This window comes from Schistocerca piceifrons, unplaced genomic scaffold, assembly GCF_021461385.2.
Source record: "Schistocerca piceifrons isolate TAMUIC-IGC-003096 unplaced genomic scaffold, iqSchPice1.1 HiC_scaffold_608, whole genome shotgun sequence".
NCBI lineage: Eukaryota > Metazoa > Arthropoda > Insecta > Orthoptera > Acrididae > Schistocerca > Schistocerca piceifrons.
In genome coordinates, this window is record NW_025728849.1 from 45,867 (window position 1) to 64,624 (window position 18,758).

The following is an 18,758-nucleotide window of genomic DNA, read 5'->3' on the forward strand; positions in this document are numbered from 1 at the left end:
CGCCTTCGTCCCTTGACAGGAAACACGTCGCCTGGGAGACCTTGAAGATTTCCCGCCTCCACAGCAAGTAGTACGCCGCACTTCCTATCGCTCGCGCAATTTCCGTCGGAGCACATAGTATTTGCGCCATGTACCACGCTTTCGACAGGATTGTTTCGTTTACTAACTGCACTCTTTGGCTCAGCGTCAGGTTCCGGTTCGCGTGTATCCTCACGAGCCCTCTCGTTGTGTTCAAGACGCTGCGCCAGTTTTGTGCTGCCATTTTCAAAGGGCACTGCTGTAGTTCCACTCCGAGTGCCCTATGGTTGTTTGTCACTCGGTACCACTGTCTCGCTGGTCGCAGTCTGCCGTTGCCTATTGGTAGTAGCACTGTCTTCGTCGGATTCGTTTTGGCACCTGAAGCCTTTTCGAAGGATTCCATGATAGGCTGGATTATTCCTAGTTCTTCTTCGTTTTGGATGAATATGCCCATGTCGTCAGCATAGGCCGTGCATACGATGTTTGTTGCACCCATTGTGTATCCTCCGATTTCGGCTGTTAGTTTTCGTAGTAGTGGGTCGAGGGCTATTGTGAAAAGTGCCATCGATAATGGACATCCTTGCCTGACGGATCTTCCCAGTCTTATTGACTTGGAAGTCCATCCGTTTACTGTTATTTTTGAGGTGGCATTTGTAATGACGTTCTTGATTGTTCTTCCGAATTTTGGTCCGAATCCGAGGCGTGCGAGCACCCGGTGTTCCCAGGCGGTCACCCATCCAAGTACTAACCGGGCCCGATGTTGCTTAACTTCGGTGATCGGACGAGAACCGGTGTATTCAACATGGTATGGCCGTTGGCGCCCTTATACTGTAGCCGCACGACAGAAGACGCCTCTGCCTCTTCTCCCAACACACACAATCGCAGTTTTCGGTGACACATTTGACGCAGAGCACGTCCTTCCGCAACAGCTGGAGCCTCGAAGGCGGCGCCGAGTGCGCGTCCGGCGTCTCAGAGGCGTCTGCCGGACTGGCGGGCGCGCCGCGCCGCCACTTGCGTGAGACACGCGGCTGCTCGGTGCGCCGCCCGTCATTCGTTTCGCTTGGTGCGTGCGGCGCGGGCGACGCATCTTGTTCCCGTTATCCGGCGGGGGGCTGTGCGGGGTGTAGCAGTGTCCTGCTGGAGGGCGCCCCCGGCAGCTTCCTCACCTGACACACGCCGCGCGGCTCGCGTCCAGGTATTTGCGTGATCTGTGCAGTGCATTCGCACCTCTCCCCTTCCGTCCCGACTTGTCCCGACTTTGCTCGACTGCCGCTCGCTGCCGCTCGGGTCGTGGCCCATATGACAGCACAAGCACGAGAAACATCTGCGAGACGGCCGTGGGCCTAACGGGCGTGTCCGAGACGCCGTTTGCGGCCAGTAGACCTGTGCAAAGGTGCGAAAACAGGGACACAAGGCACAGGAGGGTCGCCAAAGCATCCTTCTCTTCTAGCGACGAAAGATACATTTTTGTTTACAAGTTTGCAGTCGTACGCTGCTACAAAACAATAAGCAGCCCTGACGTATTTCAGAACATATCTGTCGGTTCATACCGTTTTGTTATCTTCAGGCACTTTTAAGAAATCTTCCTTGGCACATTCTTCTTCCAACTGAGGCCATTCATATCGTATGTTATGTTTATTACAGTCATTTATTTTCATTTTTTTTTTTTTTTTTTCCTTCTGTGGAGTTTTGCACTGCTACGAAACAGTAGGTGGCCCTGACTCATTTCAGGTCACATCTGTCGATTCGTAGTGTTTCGTTATTTTCAAGGCATTCCTAGCACGTTGAAAATGCTTAAGGAAGCACGTATGTCGCAAAAGAAAGGTAGTATGAAAAGAGGGCTGGCAGGGATAGCGGCGTAAAAAGGAGAAAATGAAGGGGAGCCAACAGCACCTTTTTTTTTTTTTTTTTTTAAACGTATATAAACTTTTATTTACAATTTTTAACAATTACATATCTTTACATGAAATTGTATATTTTCTCGTTTTCAGTTCTGATTGTTCTTTTAGTAGTCTCTTGGCTTAGTTACAACACTTTTATTCACTGAGTGTCCTTTATATAAGTTTTTCCCTTCAATGTTTATGGTTTTTTATACATAAAAAAGAAACTGCATTACTTTGATTTTTTTTATAAATTGAATTTAAATTAATTTTAAGTTTTTTTTTTTTTTTCCCCCGTATGGTATTTGAATACACCTATTTTGGCATGTTCGCTATGTGTTTGCCAAAGGCTAAAGGAGAATATGGGCCAGAACATCTATGTGCATAAATGATGAATGGGGAAGTTATTTAGTGTACTGTGTGAGAGTGGACGCAACAGTTCCACGGAAAATTTGGGGCAGAGAAAGTCTAAAGTTAGAATTTTTGTAAATCGCAAAGGGGTATGCAACGTTTTGGCACATGATGCGCCGAACTTTATAAATGTATATAACTATATCTATACACACGGATACATCAAAGGAATAAACACAGACAAACACAAAAAAAACCTACAAAACAACAACAAAAAAAATGATTATAGAAGAGAGAGAGAGAGACAGAGAGAGAGAGAGAGAGAGAGAGAGAGAGAGAGAGAGAGGGGAAAAAAAAACGTACCTTGAATGGAGATGGCGAGAGTACACATTAATTACATGAAATACACTGTTTGACATTTCGCTGTTACCTTGGAACACGTCTTGTATCCTTTGCACTAAATTAAAAACTGATCATTTCCTTTTGCCTGCTTTATTTGGCTATTGGGCACTGGACACTGTATGGCTATGATTGGCACACGTCACTCTCACTTTGGCACTGCTACACGTACCCACTTTCACTCTGCGCGCATTTTCACAACACTTTCGCAATGCACCACTCTTGCCGTCGGGGCTTTGGAGGGATTGGTGGGCGAAGTCCTCAGCGACTGGGGTGTGGGTGTTGTGGGAGGGCGTCGGTCACGTCGTGTTGAAGGCGTCTCGGAAGGCGGCGTCCAGCGGGACCTGCAGGAAGTTCTGGAAGGTCTCTCGGTACTTGGAGCGTTGTTTGGCCCTCCTGTGTTCCTCCCACAGGTCCGTGAGGAACTGCGCCTTGTCGGTCTGCCGTTTCGTGACGATGGCGTGTGCCGTCATGGCGATGATCCACATTGTGGCCAGGCGTTTCGATTTGGGGAAAGGCTTCGCGTCCGGGACAGTGACAGCTGAGACATGTATCGCCCTCTCGTCGGTTCTGTTGATGTGGGCGATCATTTTTCTCGCTGCCGCCCATATTTCCCCGCTCTCTCTGCAGCCAAAACGATGCTCGATGGTGTCGGTCTGGTTGCAGAGCTCGCAGTTTGGGGATTCCCGCATTTTTATGCGTGCCAGTTTTTCGTTTGTCGGCACTGTTTTGTGGATGATTTTATACCACGTGTCCCTGGCGTGCTCAGGAAGTGTCCGTTCCGAGACATTCTTCCAGACCTGTGGCCAGTCATGGTCTGGAAAACTCGTCTCTATTTTGGACTTTCTTGCCTTCCCCCTCAGAGCGCTGTAGATGTTCCTCGCCGTTCTTTGCTGTGGGTTGGCAACGACCGCGGTGATGTAACTCTTGTCGATTGCCATCTGTTTTATGTGCCGCAACTTGAATGGTATGTTCGTAGTGTCTACAGGAGCCTCTTCAGATTCAGGTTTATATTGGTTTATCAGGCTGGACGTTATACTGTTGTTGTTCTGGTTTGCCATTTTCATCGCACGGTGTAGAAGCAGTGCCGCGCATTTCGTCTTAACGTCAGTCAGACCAAGTCCGCCTTCGTCCCTTGACAGGAAACACGTCGCCTGGGAGACCTTGAAGATTTCCCGCCTCCACAGCAAGTAGTACGCCGCACTTCCTATCGCTCGCGCAATTTCCGTCGGAGCACATAGTATTTGCGCCATGTACCACGCTTTCGACAGGATTGTTTCGTTTACTAACTGCACTCTTTGGCTCAGCGTCAGGTTCCGGTTCGCGTGTATCCTCACGAGCCCTCTCGTTGTGTTCAAGACGCTGCGCCAGTTTTGTGCTGCCATTTTCAAAGGGCACTGCTGTAGTTCCACTCCGAGTGCCCTATGGTTGTTTGTCACTCGGTACCACTGTCTCGCTGGTCGCAGTCTGCCGTTGCCTATTGGTAGTAGCACTGTCTTCGTCGGATTCGTTTTGGCACCTGAAGCCTTTTCGAAGGATTCCATGATAGGCTGGATTATTCCTAGTTCTTCTTCGTTTTGGATGAATATGCCCATGTCGTCAGCATAGGCCGTGCATACGATGTTTGTTGCACCCATTGTGTATCCTCCGATTTCGGCTGTTAGTTTTCGTAGTAGTGGGTCGAGGGCTATTGTGAAAAGTGCCATCGATAATGGACATCCTTGCCTGACGGATCTTCCCAGTCTTATTGACTTGGAAGTCCATCCGTTTACTGTTATTTTTGAGGTGGCATTTGTAATGACGTTCTTGATTGTTCTTCCGAATTTTGGTCCGAATCCGAGGCGTGCGAGCACCCGGTGTTCCCAGGCGGTCACCCATCCAAGTACTAACCGGGCCCGATGTTGCTTAACTTCGGTGATCGGACGAGAACCGGTGTATTCAACATGGTATGGCCGTTGGCGCCCTTATACTGTAGCCGCACGACAGAAGACGCCTCTGCCTCTTCTCCCAACACACACAATCGCAGTTTTCGGTGACACATTTGACGCAGAGCACGTCCTTCCGCAACAGCTGGAGCCTCGAAGGCGGCGCCGAGTGCGCGTCCGGCGTCTCAGAGGCGTCTGCCGGACTGGCGGGCGCGCCGCGCCGCCACTTGCGTGAGACACGCGGCTGCTCGGTGCGCCGCCCGTCATTCGTTTCGCTTGGTGCGTGCGGCGCGGGCGACGCATCTTGTTCCCGTTATCCGGCGGGGGGCTGTGCGGGGTGTAGCAGTGTCCTGCTGGAGGGCGCCCCCGGCAGCTTCCTCACCTGACACACGCCGCGCGGCTCGCGTCCAGGTATTTGCGTGATCTGTGCAGTGCATTCGCACCTCTCCCCTTCCGTCCCGACTTGTCCCGACTTTGCTCGACTGCCGCTCGCTGCCGCTCGGGTCGTGGCCCATATGACAGCACAAGCACGAGAAACATCTGCGAGACGGCCGTGGGCCTAACGGGCGTGTCCGAGACGCCGTTTGCGGCCAGTAGACCTGTGCAAAGGTGCGAAAACAGGGACACAAGGCACAGGAGGGTCGCCAAAGCATCCTTCTCTTCTAGCGACGAAAGATACATTTTTGTTTACAAGTTTGCAGTCGTACGCTGCTACAAAACAATAAGCAGCCCTGACGTATTTCAGAACATATCTGTCGGTTCATACCGTTTTGTTATCTTCAGGCACTTTTAAGAAATCTTCCTTGGCACATTCTTCTTCCAACTGAGGCCATTCATATCGTATGTTATGTTTATTACAGTCATTTATTTTCATTTTTTTTTTTTTTTTTTCCTTCTGTGGAGTTTTGCACTGCTACGAAACAGTAGGTGGCCCTGACTCATTTCAGGTCACATCTGTCGATTCGTAGTGTTTCGTTATTTTCAAGGCATTCCTAGCACGTTGAAAATGCTTAAGGAAGCACGTATGTCGCAAAAGAAAGGTAGTATGAAAAGAGGGCTGGCAGGGATAGCGGCGTAAAAAGGAGAAAATGAAGGGGAGCCAACAGCACCTTTTTTTTTTTTTTTTTTTTAAACGTATATAAACTTTTATTTACAATTTTTAACAATTACATATCTTTACATGAAATTGTATATTTTCTCGTTTTCAGTTCTGATTGTTCTTTTAGTAGTCTCTTGGCTTAGTTACAACACTTTTATTCACTGAGTGTCCTTTATATAAGTTTTTCCCTTCAATGTTTATGGTTTTTTATACATAAAAAAGAAACTGCATTACTTTGATTTTTTTTATAAATTGAATTTAAATTAATTTTAAGTTTTTTTTTTTTTTTCCCCCGTATGGTATTTGAATACACCTATTTTGGCATGTTCGCTATGTGTTTGCCAAAGGCTAAAGGAGAATATGGGCCAGAACATCTATGTGCATAAATGATGAATGGGGAAGTTATTTAGTGTACTGTGTGAGAGTGGACGCAACAGTTCCACGGAAAATTTGGGGCAGAGAAAGTCTAAAGTTAGAATTTTTGTAAATCGCAAAGGGGTATGCAACGTTTTGGCACATGATGCGCCGAACTTTATAAATGTATATAACTATATCTATACACACGGATACATCAAAGGAATAAACACAGACAAACACAAAAAAAACCTACAAAACAACAACAAAAAAAATGATTATAGAAGAGAGAGAGAGAGACAGAGAGAGAGAGAGAGAGAGAGAGAGAGAGAGAGAGAGAGAGAGGGGAAAAAAAAACGTACCTTGAATGGAGATGGCGAGAGTACACATTAATTACATGAAATACACTGTTTGACATTTCGCTGTTACCTTGGAACACGTCTTGTATCCTTTGCACTAAATTAAAAACTGATCATTTCCTTTTGCCTGCTTTATTTGGCTATTGGGCACTGGACACTGTATGGCTATGATTGGCACACGTCACTCTCACTTTGGCACTGCTACACGTACCCACTTTCACTCTGCGCGCATTTTCACAACACTTTCGCAATGCACCACTCTTGCCGTCGGGGCTTTGGAGGGATTGGTGGGCGAAGTCCTCAGCGACTGGGGTGTGGGTGTTGTGGGAGGGCGTCGGTCACGTCGTGTTGAAGGCGTCTCGGAAGGCGGCGTCCAGCGGGACCTGCAGGAAGTTCTGGAAGGTCTCTCGGTACTTGGAGCGTTGTTTGGCCCTCCTGTGTTCCTCCCACAGGTCCGTGAGGAACTGCGCCTTGTCGGTCTGCCGTTTCGTGACGATGGCGTGTGCCGTCATGGCGATGATCCACATTGTGGCCAGGCGTTTCGCTTTGGGGAAAGGCTTCGCGTCCGGGACAGTGACAGCTGAGACATGTATCGCCCTCTCGTCGGTTCTGTTGATGTGGGCGATCATTTTTCTCGCTGCCGCCCATATTTCCCCGCTCTCTCTGCAGCCAAAACGATGCTCGATGGTGTCGGTCTGGTTGCAGAGCTCGCAGTTTGGGGATTCCCGCATTTTTATGCGTGCCAGTTTTTCGTTTGTCGGCACTGTTTTGTGGATGATTTTATACCACGTGTCCCTGGCGTGCTCAGGAAGTGTCCGTTCCGAGACATTCTTCCAGACCTGTGGCCAGTCATGGTCTGGAAAACTCGTCTCTATTTTGGACTTTCTTGCCTTCCCCCTCAGAGCGCTGTAGATGTTCCTCGCCGTTCTTTGCTGTGGGTTGGCAACGACCGCGGTGATGTAACTCTTGTCGATTGCCATCTGTTTTATGTGCCGCAACTTGAATGGTATGTTCGTAGTGTCTACAGGAGCCTCTTCAGATTCAGGTTTATATTGGTTTATCAGGCTGGACGTTATACTGTTGTTGTTCTGGTTTGCCATTTTCATCGCACGGTGTAGAAGCAGTGCCGCGCATTTCGTCTTAACGTCAGTCAGACCAAGTCCGCCTTCGTCCCTTGACAGGAAACACGTCGCCTGGGAGACCTTGAAGATTTCCCGCCTCCACAGCAAGTAGTACGCCGCACTTCCTATCGCTCGCGCAATTTCCGTCGGAGCACATAGTATTTGCGCCATGTACCACGCTTTCGACAGGATTGTTTCGTTTACTAACTGCACTCTTTGGCTCAGCGTCAGGTTCCGGTTCGCGTGTATCCTCACGAGCCCTCTCGTTGTGTTCAAGACGCTGCGCCAGTTTTGTGCTGCCATTTTCAAAGGGCACTGCTGTAGTTCCACTCCGAGTGCCCTATGGTTGTTTGTCACTCGGTACCACTGTCTCGCTGGTCGCAGTCTGCCGTTGCCTATTGGTAGTAGCACTGTCTTCGTCGGATTCGTTTTGGCACCTGAAGCCTTTTCGAAGGATTCCATGATAGGCTGGATTATTCCTAGTTCTTCTTCGTTTTGGATGAATATGCCCATGTCGTCAACATAGGCCGTGCATACGATGTTTGTTGCACCCATTGTGTATCCTCCGATTTCGGCTGTTAGTTTTCGTAGTAGTGGGTCGAGGGCTATTGTGAAAAGTGCCATCGATAATGGACATCCTTGCCTGACGGATCTTCCCAGTCTTATTGACTTGGAAGTCCATCCGTTTACTGTTATTTTTGAGGTGGCATTTGTAATGACGTTCTTGATTGTTCTTCCGAATTTTGGTCCGAATCCGAGGCGTGCGAGCACCCGGTGTTCCCAGGCGGTCACCCATCCAAGTACTAACCGGGCCCGATGTTGCTTAACTTCGGTGATCGGACGAGAACCGGTGTATTCAACATGGTATGGCCGTTGGCGCCCTTATACTGTAGCCGCACGACAGAAGACGCCTCTGCCTCTTCTCCCAACACACACAATCGCAGTTTTCGGTGACACATTTGACGCAGAGCACGTCCTTCCGCAACAGCTGGAGCCTCGAAGGCGGCGCCGAGTGCGCGTCCGGCGTCTCAGAGGCGTCTGCCGGACTGGCGGGCGCGCCGCGCCGCCACTTGCGTGAGACACGCGGCTGCTCGGTGCGCCGCCCGTCATTCGTTTCGCTTGGTGCGTGCGGCGCGGGCGACGCATCTTGTTCCCGTTATCCGGCGGGGGGCTGTGCGGGGTGTAGCAGTGTCCTGCTGGAGGGCGCCCCCGGCAGCTTCCTCACCTGACACACGCCGCGCGGCTCGCGTCCAGGTATTTGCGTGATCTGTGCAGTGCATTCGCACCTCTCCCCTTCCGTCCCGACTTGTCCCGACTTTGCTCGACTGCCGCTCGCTGCCGCTCGGGTCGTGGCCCATATGACAGCACAAGCACGAGAAACATCTGCGAGACGGCCGTGGGCCTAACGGGCGTGTCCGAGACGCCGTTTGCGGCCAGTAGACCTGTGCAAAGGTGCGAAAACAGGGACACAAGGCACAGGAGGGTCGCCAAAGCATCCTTCTCTTCTAGCGACGAAAGATACATTTTTGTTTACAAGTTTGCAGTCGTACGCTGCTACAAAACAATAAGCAGCCCTGACGTATTTCAGAACATATCTGTCGGTTCATACCGTTTTGTTATCTTCAGGCACTTTTAAGAAATCTTCCTTGGCACATTCTTCTTCCAACTGAGGCCATTCATATCGTATGTTATGTTTATTACAGTCATTTATTTTCATTTTTTTTTTTTTTTTTTCCTTCTGTGGAGTTTTGCACTGCTACGAAACAGTAGGTGGCCCTGACTCATTTCAGGTCACATCTGTCGATTCGTAGTGTTTCGTTATTTTCAAGGCATTCCTAGCACGTTGAAAATGCTTAAGGAAGCACGTATGTCGCAAAAGAAAGGTAGTATGAAAAGAGGGCTGGCAGGGATAGCGGCGTAAAAAGGAGAAAATGAAGGGGAGCCAACAGCACCTTTTTTTTTTTTTTTTTTTTAAACGTATATAAACTTTTATTTACAATTTTTAACAATTACATATCTTTACATGAAATTGTATATTTTCTCGTTTTCAGTTCTGATTGTTCTTTTAGTAGTCTCTTGGCTTAGTTACAACACTTTTATTCACTGAGTGTCCTTTATATAAGTTTTTCCCTTCAATGTTTATGGTTTTTTATACATAAAAAAGAAACTGCATTACTTTGATTTTTTTTATAAATTGAATTTAAATTAATTTTAAGTTTTTTTTTTTTTTTCCCCCGTATGGTATTTGAATACACCTATTTTGGCATGTTCGCTATGTGTTTGCCAAAGGCTAAAGGAGAATATGGGCCAGAACATCTATGTGCATAAATGATGAATGGGGAAGTTATTTAGTGTACTGTGTGAGAGTGGACGCAACAGTTCCACGGAAAATTTGGGGCAGAGAAAGTCTAAAGTTAGAATTTTTGTAAATCGCAAAGGGGTATGCAACGTTTTGGCACATGATGCGCCGAACTTTATAAATGTATATAACTATATCTATACACACGGATACATCAAAGGAATAAACACAGACAAACACAAAAAAAACCTACAAAACAACAACAAAAAAAATGATTATAGAAGAGAGAGAGAGAGACAGAGAGAGAGAGAGAGAGAGAGAGAGAGAGAGAGAGAGAGAGAGGGGAAAAAAAAACGTACCTTGAATGGAGATGGCGAGAGTACACATTAATTACATGAAATACACTGTTTGACATTTCGCTGTTACCTTGGAACACGTCTTGTATCCTTTGCACTAAATTAAAAACTGATCATTTCCTTTTGCCTGCTTTATTTGGCTATTGGGCACTGGACACTGTATGGCTATGATTGGCACACGTCACTCTCACTTTGGCACTGCTACACGTACCCACTTTCACTCTGCGCGCATTTTCACAACACTTTCGCAATGCACCACTCTTGCCGTCGGGGCTTTGGAGGGATTGGTGGGCGAAGTCCTCAGCGACTGGGGTGTGGGTGTTGTGGGAGGGCGTCGGTCACGTCGTGTTGAAGGCGTCTCGGAAGGCGGCGTCCAGCGGGACCTGCAGGAAGTTCTGGAAGGTCTCTCGGTACTTGGAGCGTTGTTTGGCCCTCCTGTGTTCCTCCCACAGGTCCGTGAGGAACTGCGCCTTGTCGGTCTGCCGTTTCGTGACGATGGCGTGTGCCGTCATGGCGATGATCCACATTGTGGCCAGGCGTTTCGCTTTGGGGAAAGGCTTCGCGTCCGGGACAGTGACAGCTGAGACATGTATCGCCCTCTCGTCGGTTCTGTTGATGTGGGCGATCATTTTTCTCGCTGCCGCCCATATTTCCCCGCTCTCTCTGCAGCCAAAACGATGCTCGATGGTGTCGGTCTGGTTGCAGAGCTCGCAGTTTGGGGATTCCCGCATTTTTATGCGTGCCAGTTTTTCGTTTGTCGGCACTGTTTTGTGGATGATTTTATACCACGTGTCCCTGGCGTGCTCAGGAAGTGTCCGTTCCGAGACATTCTTCCAGACCTGTGGCCAGTCATGGTCTGGAAAACTCGTCTCTATTTTGGACTTTCTTGCCTTCCCCCTCAGAGCGCTGTAGATGTTCCTCGCCGTTCTTTGCTGTGGGTTGGCAACGACCGCGGTGATGTAACTCTTGTCGATTGCCATCTGTTTTATGTGCCGCAACTTGAATGGTATGTTCGTAGTGTCTACAGGAGCCTCTTCAGATTCAGGTTTATATTGGTTTATCAGGCTGGACGTTATACTGTTGTTGTTCTGGTTTGCCATTTTCATCGCACGGTGTAGAAGCAGTGCCGCGCATTTCGTCTTAACGTCAGTCAGACCAAGTCCGCCTTCGTCCCTTGACAGGAAACACGTCGCCTGGGAGACCTTGAAGATTTCCCGCCTCCACAGCAAGTAGTACGCCGCACTTCCTATCGCTCGCGCAATTTCCGTCGGAGCACATAGTATTTGCGCCATGTACCACGCTTTCGACAGGATTGTTTCGTTTACTAACTGCACTCTTTGGCTCAGCGTCAGGTTCCGGTTCGCGTGTATCCTCACGAGCCCTCTCGTTGTGTTCAAGACGCTGCGCCAGTTTTGTGCTGCCATTTTCAAAGGGCACTGCTGTAGTTCCACTCCGAGTGCCCTATGGTTGTTTGTCACTCGGTACCACTGTCTCGCTGGTCGCAGTCTGCCGTTGCCTATTGGTAGTAGCACTGTCTTCGTCGGATTCGTTTTGGCACCTGAAGCCTTTTCGAAGGATTCCATGATAGGCTGGATTATTCCTAGTTCTTCTTCGTTTTGGATGAATATGCCCATGTCGTCAACATAGGCCGTGCATACGATGTTTGTTGCACCCATTGTGTATCCTCCGATTTCGGCTGTTAGTTTTCGTAGTAGTGGGTCGAGGGCTATTGTGAAAAGTGCCATCGATAATGGACATCCTTGCCTGACGGATCTTCCCAGTCTTATTGACTTGGAAGTCCATCCGTTTACTGTTATTTTTGAGGTGGCATTTGTAATGACGTTCTTGATTGTTCTTCCGAATTTTGGTCCGAATCCGAGGCGTGCGAGCACCCGGTGTTCCCAGGCGGTCACCCATCCAAGTACTAACCGGGCCCGATGTTGCTTAACTTCGGTGATCGGACGAGAACCGGTGTATTCAACATGGTATGGCCGTTGGCGCCCTTATACTGTAGCCGCACGACAGAAGACGCCTCTGCCTCTTCTCCCAACACACACAATCGCAGTTTTCGGTGACACATTTGACGCAGAGCACGTCCTTCCGCAACAGCTGGAGCCTCGAAGGCGGCGCCGAGTGCGCGTCCGGCGTCTCAGAGGCGTCTGCCGGACTGGCGGGCGCGCCGCGCCGCCACTTGCGTGAGACACGCGGCTGCTCGGTGCGCCGCCCGTCATTCGTTTCGCTTGGTGCGTGCGGCGCGGGCGACGCATCTTGTTCCCGTTATCCGGCGGGGGGCTGTGCGGGGTGTAGCAGTGTCCTGCTGGAGGGCGCCCCCGGCAGCTTCCTCACCTGACACACGCCGCGCGGCTCGCGTCCAGGTATTTGCGTGATCTGTGCAGTGCATTCGCACCTCTCCCCTTCCGTCCCGACTTGTCCCGACTTTGCTCGACTGCCGCTCGCTGCCGCTCGGGTCGTGGCCCATATGACAGCACAAGCACGAGAAACATCTGCGAGACGGCCGTGGGCCTAACGGGCGTGTCCGAGACGCCGTTTGCGGCCAGTAGACCTGTGCAAAGGTGCGAAAACAGGGACACAAGGCACAGGAGGGTCGCCAAAGCATCCTTCTCTTCTAGCGACGAAAGATACATTTTTGTTTACAAGTTTGCAGTCGTACGCTGCTACAAAACAATAAGCAGCCCTGACGTATTTCAGAACATATCTGTCGGTTCATACCGTTTTGTTATCTTCAGGCACTTTTAAGAAATCTTCCTTGGCACATTCTTCTTCCAACTGAGGCCATTCATATCGTATGTTATGTTTATTACAGTCATTTATTTTCATTTTTTTTTTTTTTTTTTCCTTCTGTGGAGTTTTGCACTGCTACGAAACAGTAGGTGGCCCTGACTCATTTCAGGTCACATCTGTCGATTCGTAGTGTTTCGTTATTTTCAAGGCATTCCTAGCACGTTGAAAATGCTTAAGGAAGCACGTATGTCGCAAAAGAAAGGTAGTATGAAAAGAGGGCTGGCAGGGATAGCGGCGTAAAAAGGAGAAAATGAAGGGGAGCCAACAGCACCTTTTTTTTTTTTTTTTTTTTAAACGTATATAAACTTTTATTTACAATTTTTAACAATTACATATCTTTACATGAAATTGTATATTTTCTCGTTTTCAGTTCTGATTGTTCTTTTAGTAGTCTCTTGGCTTAGTTACAACACTTTTATTCACTGAGTGTCCTTTATATAAGTTTTTCCCTTCAATGTTTATGGTTTTTTATACATAAAAAAGAAACTGCATTACTTTGATTTTTTTTATAAATTGAATTTAAATTAATTTTAAGTTTTTTTTTTTTTTTCCCCCGTATGGTATTTGAATACACCTATTTTGGCATGTTCGCTATGTGTTTGCCAAAGGCTAAAGGAGAATATGGGCCAGAACATCTATGTGCATAAATGATGAATGGGGAAGTTATTTAGTGTACTGTGTGAGAGTGGACGCAACAGTTCCACGGAAAATTTGGGGCAGAGAAAGTCTAAAGTTAGAATTTTTGTAAATCGCAAAGGGGTATGCAACGTTTTGGCACATGATGCGCCGAACTTTATAAATGTATATAACTATATCTATACACACGGATACATCAAAGGAATAAACACAGACAAACACAAAAAAAACCTACAAAACAACAACAAAAAAAATGATTATAGAAGAGAGAGAGAGAGACAGAGAGAGAGAGAGAGAGAGAGAGAGAGAGAGAGAGAGAGGGGAAAAAAAAACGTACCTTGAATGGAGATGGCGAGAGTACACATTAATTACATGAAATACACTGTTTGACATTTCGCTGTTACCTTGGAACACGTCTTGTATCCTTTGCACTAAATTAAAAACTGATCATTTCCTTTTGCCTGCTTTATTTGGCTATTGGGCACTGGACACTGTATGGCTATGATTGGCACACGTCACTCTCACTTTGGCACTGCTACACGTACCCACTTTCACTCTGCGCGCATTTTCACAACACTTTCGCAATGCACCACTCTTGCCGTCGGGGCTTTGGAGGGATTGGTGGGCGAAGTCCTCAGCGACTGGGGTGTGGGTGTTGTGGGAGGGCGTCGGTCACGTCGTGTTGAAGGCGTCTCGGAAGGCGGCGTCCAGCGGGACCTGCAGGAAGTTCTGGAAGGTCTCTCGGTACTTGGAGCGTTGTTTGGCCCTCCTGTGTTCCTCCCACAGGTCCGTGAGGAACTGCGCCTTGTCGGTCTGCCGTTTCGTGACGATGGCGTGTGCCGTCATGGCGATGATCCACATTGTGGCCAGGCGTTTCGCTTTGGGGAAAGGCTTCGCGTCCGGGACAGTGACAGCTGAGACATGTATCGCCCTCTCGTCGGTTCTGTTGATGTGGGCGATCATTTTTCTCGCTGCCGCCCATATTTCCCCGCTCTCTCTGCAGCCAAAACGATGCTCGATGGTGTCGGTCTGGTTGCAGAGCTCGCAGTTTGGGGATTCCCGCATTTTTATGCGTGCCAGTTTTTCGTTTGTCGGCACTGTTTTGTGGATGATTTTATACCACGTGTCCCTGGCGTGCTCAGGAAGTGTCCGTTCCGAGACATTCTTCCAGACCTGTGGCCAGTCATGGTCTGGAAAACTCGTCTCTATTTTGGACTTTCTTGCCTTCCCCCTCAGAGCGCTGTAGATGTTCCTCGCCGTTCTTTGCTGTGGGTTGGCAACGACCGCGGTGATGTAACTCTTGTCGATTGCCATCTGTTTTATGTGCCGCAACTTGAATGGTATGTTCGTAGTGTCTACAGGAGCCTCTTCAGATTCAGGTTTATATTGGTTTATCAGGCTGGACGTTATACTGTTGTTGTTCTGGTTTGCCATTTTCATCGCACGGTGTAGAAGCAGTGCCGCGCATTTCGTCTTAACGTCAGTCAGACCAAGTCCGCCTTCGTCCCTTGACAGGAAACACGTCGCCTGGGAGACCTTGAAGATTTCCCGCCTCCACAGCAAGTAGTACGCCGCACTTCCTATCGCTCGCGCAATTTCCGTCGGAGCACATAGTATTTGCGCCATGTACCACGCTTTCGACAGGATTGTTTCGTTTACTAACTGCACTCTTTGGCTCAGCGTCAGGTTCCGGTTCGCGTGTATCCTCACGAGCCCTCTCGTTGTGTTCAAGACGCTGCGCCAGTTTTGTGCTGCCATTTTCAAAGGGCACTGCTGTAGTTCCACTCCGAGTGCCCTATGGTTGTTTGTCACTCGGTACCACTGTCTCGCTGGTCGCAGTCTGCCGTTGCCTATTGGTAGTAGCACTGTCTTCGTCGGATTCGTTTTGGCACCTGAAGCCTTTTCGAAGGATTCCATGATAGGCTGGATTATTCCTAGTTCTTCTTCGTTTTGGATGAATATGCCCATGTCGTCAACATAGGCCGTGCATACGATGTTTGTTGCACCCATTGTGTATCCTCCGATTTCGGCTGTTAGTTTTCGTAGTAGTGGGTCGAGGGCTATTGTGAAAAGTGCCATCGATAATGGACATCCTTGCCTGACGGATCTTCCCAGTCTTATTGACTTGGAAGTCCATCCGTTTACTGTTATTTTTGAGGTGGCATTTGTAATGACGTTCTTGATTGTTCTTCCGAATTTTGGTCCGAATCCGAGGCGTGCGAGCACCCGGTGTTCCCAGGCGGTCACCCATCCAAGTACTAACCGGGCCCGATGTTGCTTAACTTCGGTGATCGGACGAGAACCGGTGTATTCAACATGGTATGGCCGTTGGCGCCCTTATACTGTAGCCGCACGACAGAAGACGCCTCTGCCTCTTCTCCCAACACACACAATCGCAGTTTTCGGTGACACATTTGACGCAGAGCACGTCCTTCCGCAACAGCTGGAGCCTCGAAGGCGGCGCCGAGTGCGCGTCCGGCGTCTCAGAGGCGTCTGCCGGACTGGCGGGCGCGCCGCGCCGCCACTTGCGTGAGACACGCGGCTGCTCGGTGCGCCGCCCGTCATTCGTTTCGCTTGGTGCGTGCGGCGCGGGCGACGCATCTTGTTCCCGTTATCCGGCGGGGGGCTGTGCGGGGTGTAGCAGTGTCCTGCTGGAGGGCGCCCCCGGCAGCTTCCTCACCTGACACACGCCGCGCGGCTCGCGTCCAGGTATTTGCGTGATCTGTGCAGTGCATTCGCACCTCTCCCCTTCCGTCCCGACTTGTCCCGACTTTGCTCGACTGCCGCTCGCTGCCGCTCGGGTCGTGGCCCATATGACAGCACAAGCACGAGAAACATCTGCGAGACGGCCGTGGGCCTAACGGGCGTGTCCGAGACGCCGTTTGCGGCCAGTAGACCTGTGCAAAGGTGCGAAAACAGGGACACAAGGCACAGGAGGGTCGCCAAAGCATCCTTCTCTTCTAGCGACGAAAGATACATTTTTGTTTACAAGTTTGCAGTCGTACGCTGCTACAAAACAATAAGCAGCCCTGACGTATTTCAGAACATATCTGTCGGTTCATACCGTTTTGTTATCTTCAGGCACTTTTAAGAAATCTTCCTTGGCACATTCTTCTTCCAACTGAGGCCATTCATATCGTATGTTATGTTTATTACAGTCATTTATTTTCATTTTTTTTTTTTTTTTTTCCTTCTGTGGAGTTTTGCACTGCTACGAAACAGTAGGTGGCCCTGACTCATTTCAGGTCACATCTGTCGATTCGTAGTGTTTCGTTATTTTCAAGGCATTCCTAGCACGTTGAAAATGCTTAAGGAAGCACGTATGTCGCAAAAGAAAGGTAGTATGAAAAGAGGGCTGGCAGGGATAGCGGCGTAAAAAGGAGAAAATGAAGGGGAGCCAACAGCACCTTTTTTTTTTTTTTTTTTTTAAACGTATATAAACTTTTATTTACAATTTTTAACAATTACATATCTTTACATGAAATTGTATATTTTCTCGTTTTCAGTTCTGATTGTTCTTTTAGTAGTCTCTTGGCTTAGTTACAACACTTTTATTCACTGAGTGTCCTTTATATAAGTTTTTCCCTTCAATGTTTATGGTTTTTTATACATAAAAAAGAAACTGCATTACTTTGATTTTTTTTATAAATTGAATTTAAATTAATTTTAAGTTTTTTTTTTTTTTTCCCCCGTATGGTATTTGAATACACCTATTTTGGCATGTTCGCTATGTGTTTGCCAAAGGCTAAAGGAGAATATGGGCCAGAACATCTATGTGCATAAATGATGAATGGGGAAGTTATTTAGTGTACTGTGTGAGAGTGGACGCAACAGTTCCACGGAAAATTTGGGGCAGAGAAAGTCTAAAGTTAGAATTTTTGTAAATCGCAAAGGGGTATGCAACGTTTTGGCACATGATGCGCCGAACTTTATAAATGTATATAACTATATCTATACACACGGATACATCAAAGGAATAAACACAGACAAACACAAAAAAAACCTACAAAACAACAACAAAAAAAATGATTATAGAAGAGAGAGAGAGAGACAGAGAGAGAGAGAGAGAGAGAGAGAGAGAGAGAGAGAGAGGGGAAAAAAAAACGTACCTTGAATGGAGATGGCGAGAGTACACATTAATTACATGAAATACACTGTTTGACATTTCGCTGTTACCTTGGAACACGTCTTGTATCCTTTGCACTAAATTAAAAACTGATCATTTCCTTTTGCCTGCTTTATTTGGCTATTGGGCACTGGACACTGTATGGCTATGATTGGCACACGTCACTCTCACTTTGGCACTGCTACACGTACCCACTTTCACTCTGCGCGCATTTTCACAACACTTTCGCAATGCACCACTCTTGCCGTCGGGGCTTTGGAGGGATTGGTGGGCGAAGTCCTCAGCGACTGGGGTGTGGGTGTTGTGGGAGGGCGTCGGTCACGTCGTGTTGAAGGCGTCTCGGAAGGCGGCGTCCAGCGGGACCTGCAGGAAGTTCTGGAAGGTCTCTCGGTACTTGGAGCGTTGTTTGGCCCTCCTGTGTTCCTCCCACAGGTCCGTGAGGAACTGCGCCTTGTCGGTCTGCCGTTTCGTGACGATGGCGTGTGCCGTCATGGCGATGATCCACATTGTGGCCAGGCGTTTCGCTTTGGGGAAAGGCTTCGCGTCCGGGACAGTGACAGCTGAGACATGTATCGCCCTCTCGTCGGTTCTGTTGATGTGGGCGATCATTTTTCTCGCTGCCGCCCATATTTCCCCGCTCTCTCTGCAGCCAAAACGATGCTCGATGGTGTCGGTCTGGTTGCAGAGCTCGCAGTTTGGGGATTCCCGCATTTTTATGCGTGCCAGTTTTTCGTTTGTCGGCACTGTTTTGTGGATGATTTTATACCACGTGTCCCTGGCGTGCTCAGGAAGTGTCCGTTCCGAGACATTCTTCCAGACCTGTGGCCAGTCATGGTCTGGAAAACTCGTCTCTATTTTGGACTTTCTTGCCTTCCCCCTCAGAGCGCTGTAGATGTTCCTCGCCGTTCTTTGCTGTGGGTTGGCAACGACCGCGGTGATGTAACTCTTGTCGATTGCCATCTGTTTTATGTGCCGCAACTTGAATGGTATGTTCGTAGTGTCTACAGGAGCCTCTTCAGATTCAGGTTTATAT

General features: G+C 48.5%; 5 non-coding genes across 5 annotated transcripts; all 5 read right to left on the reverse strand.

Moving 5' to 3' along the window:
- Window positions 1–717: 717 nt before the first annotated feature.
- On the reverse strand, window positions 718–837 carry LOC124762835. The gene has a single exon (XR_007012575.1). It is a non-coding gene; the product is annotated as a 5S ribosomal RNA (ribosomal RNA).
- Window positions 838–4,488: 3,651 nt separating this feature from the next.
- Window positions 4,489–4,608, reverse strand: LOC124762836. The gene has a single exon (XR_007012576.1). It is a non-coding gene; the product is annotated as a 5S ribosomal RNA (ribosomal RNA).
- A 3,656-nt stretch (window positions 4,609–8,264) lies between these two features.
- LOC124762837 lies at window positions 8,265–8,384 on the reverse strand. Its single transcript, XR_007012577.1, has one exon. It is a non-coding gene; the product is annotated as a 5S ribosomal RNA (ribosomal RNA).
- A 3,656-nt stretch (window positions 8,385–12,040) lies between these two features.
- LOC124762838 lies at window positions 12,041–12,160 on the reverse strand. The gene has a single exon (XR_007012578.1). It is a non-coding gene; the product is annotated as a 5S ribosomal RNA (ribosomal RNA).
- Window positions 12,161–15,812: 3,652 nt separating this feature from the next.
- LOC124762840 lies at window positions 15,813–15,932 on the reverse strand. Its single transcript, XR_007012580.1, has one exon. It is a non-coding gene; the product is annotated as a 5S ribosomal RNA (ribosomal RNA).
- Window positions 15,933–18,758: the final 2,826 nt, after the last annotated feature.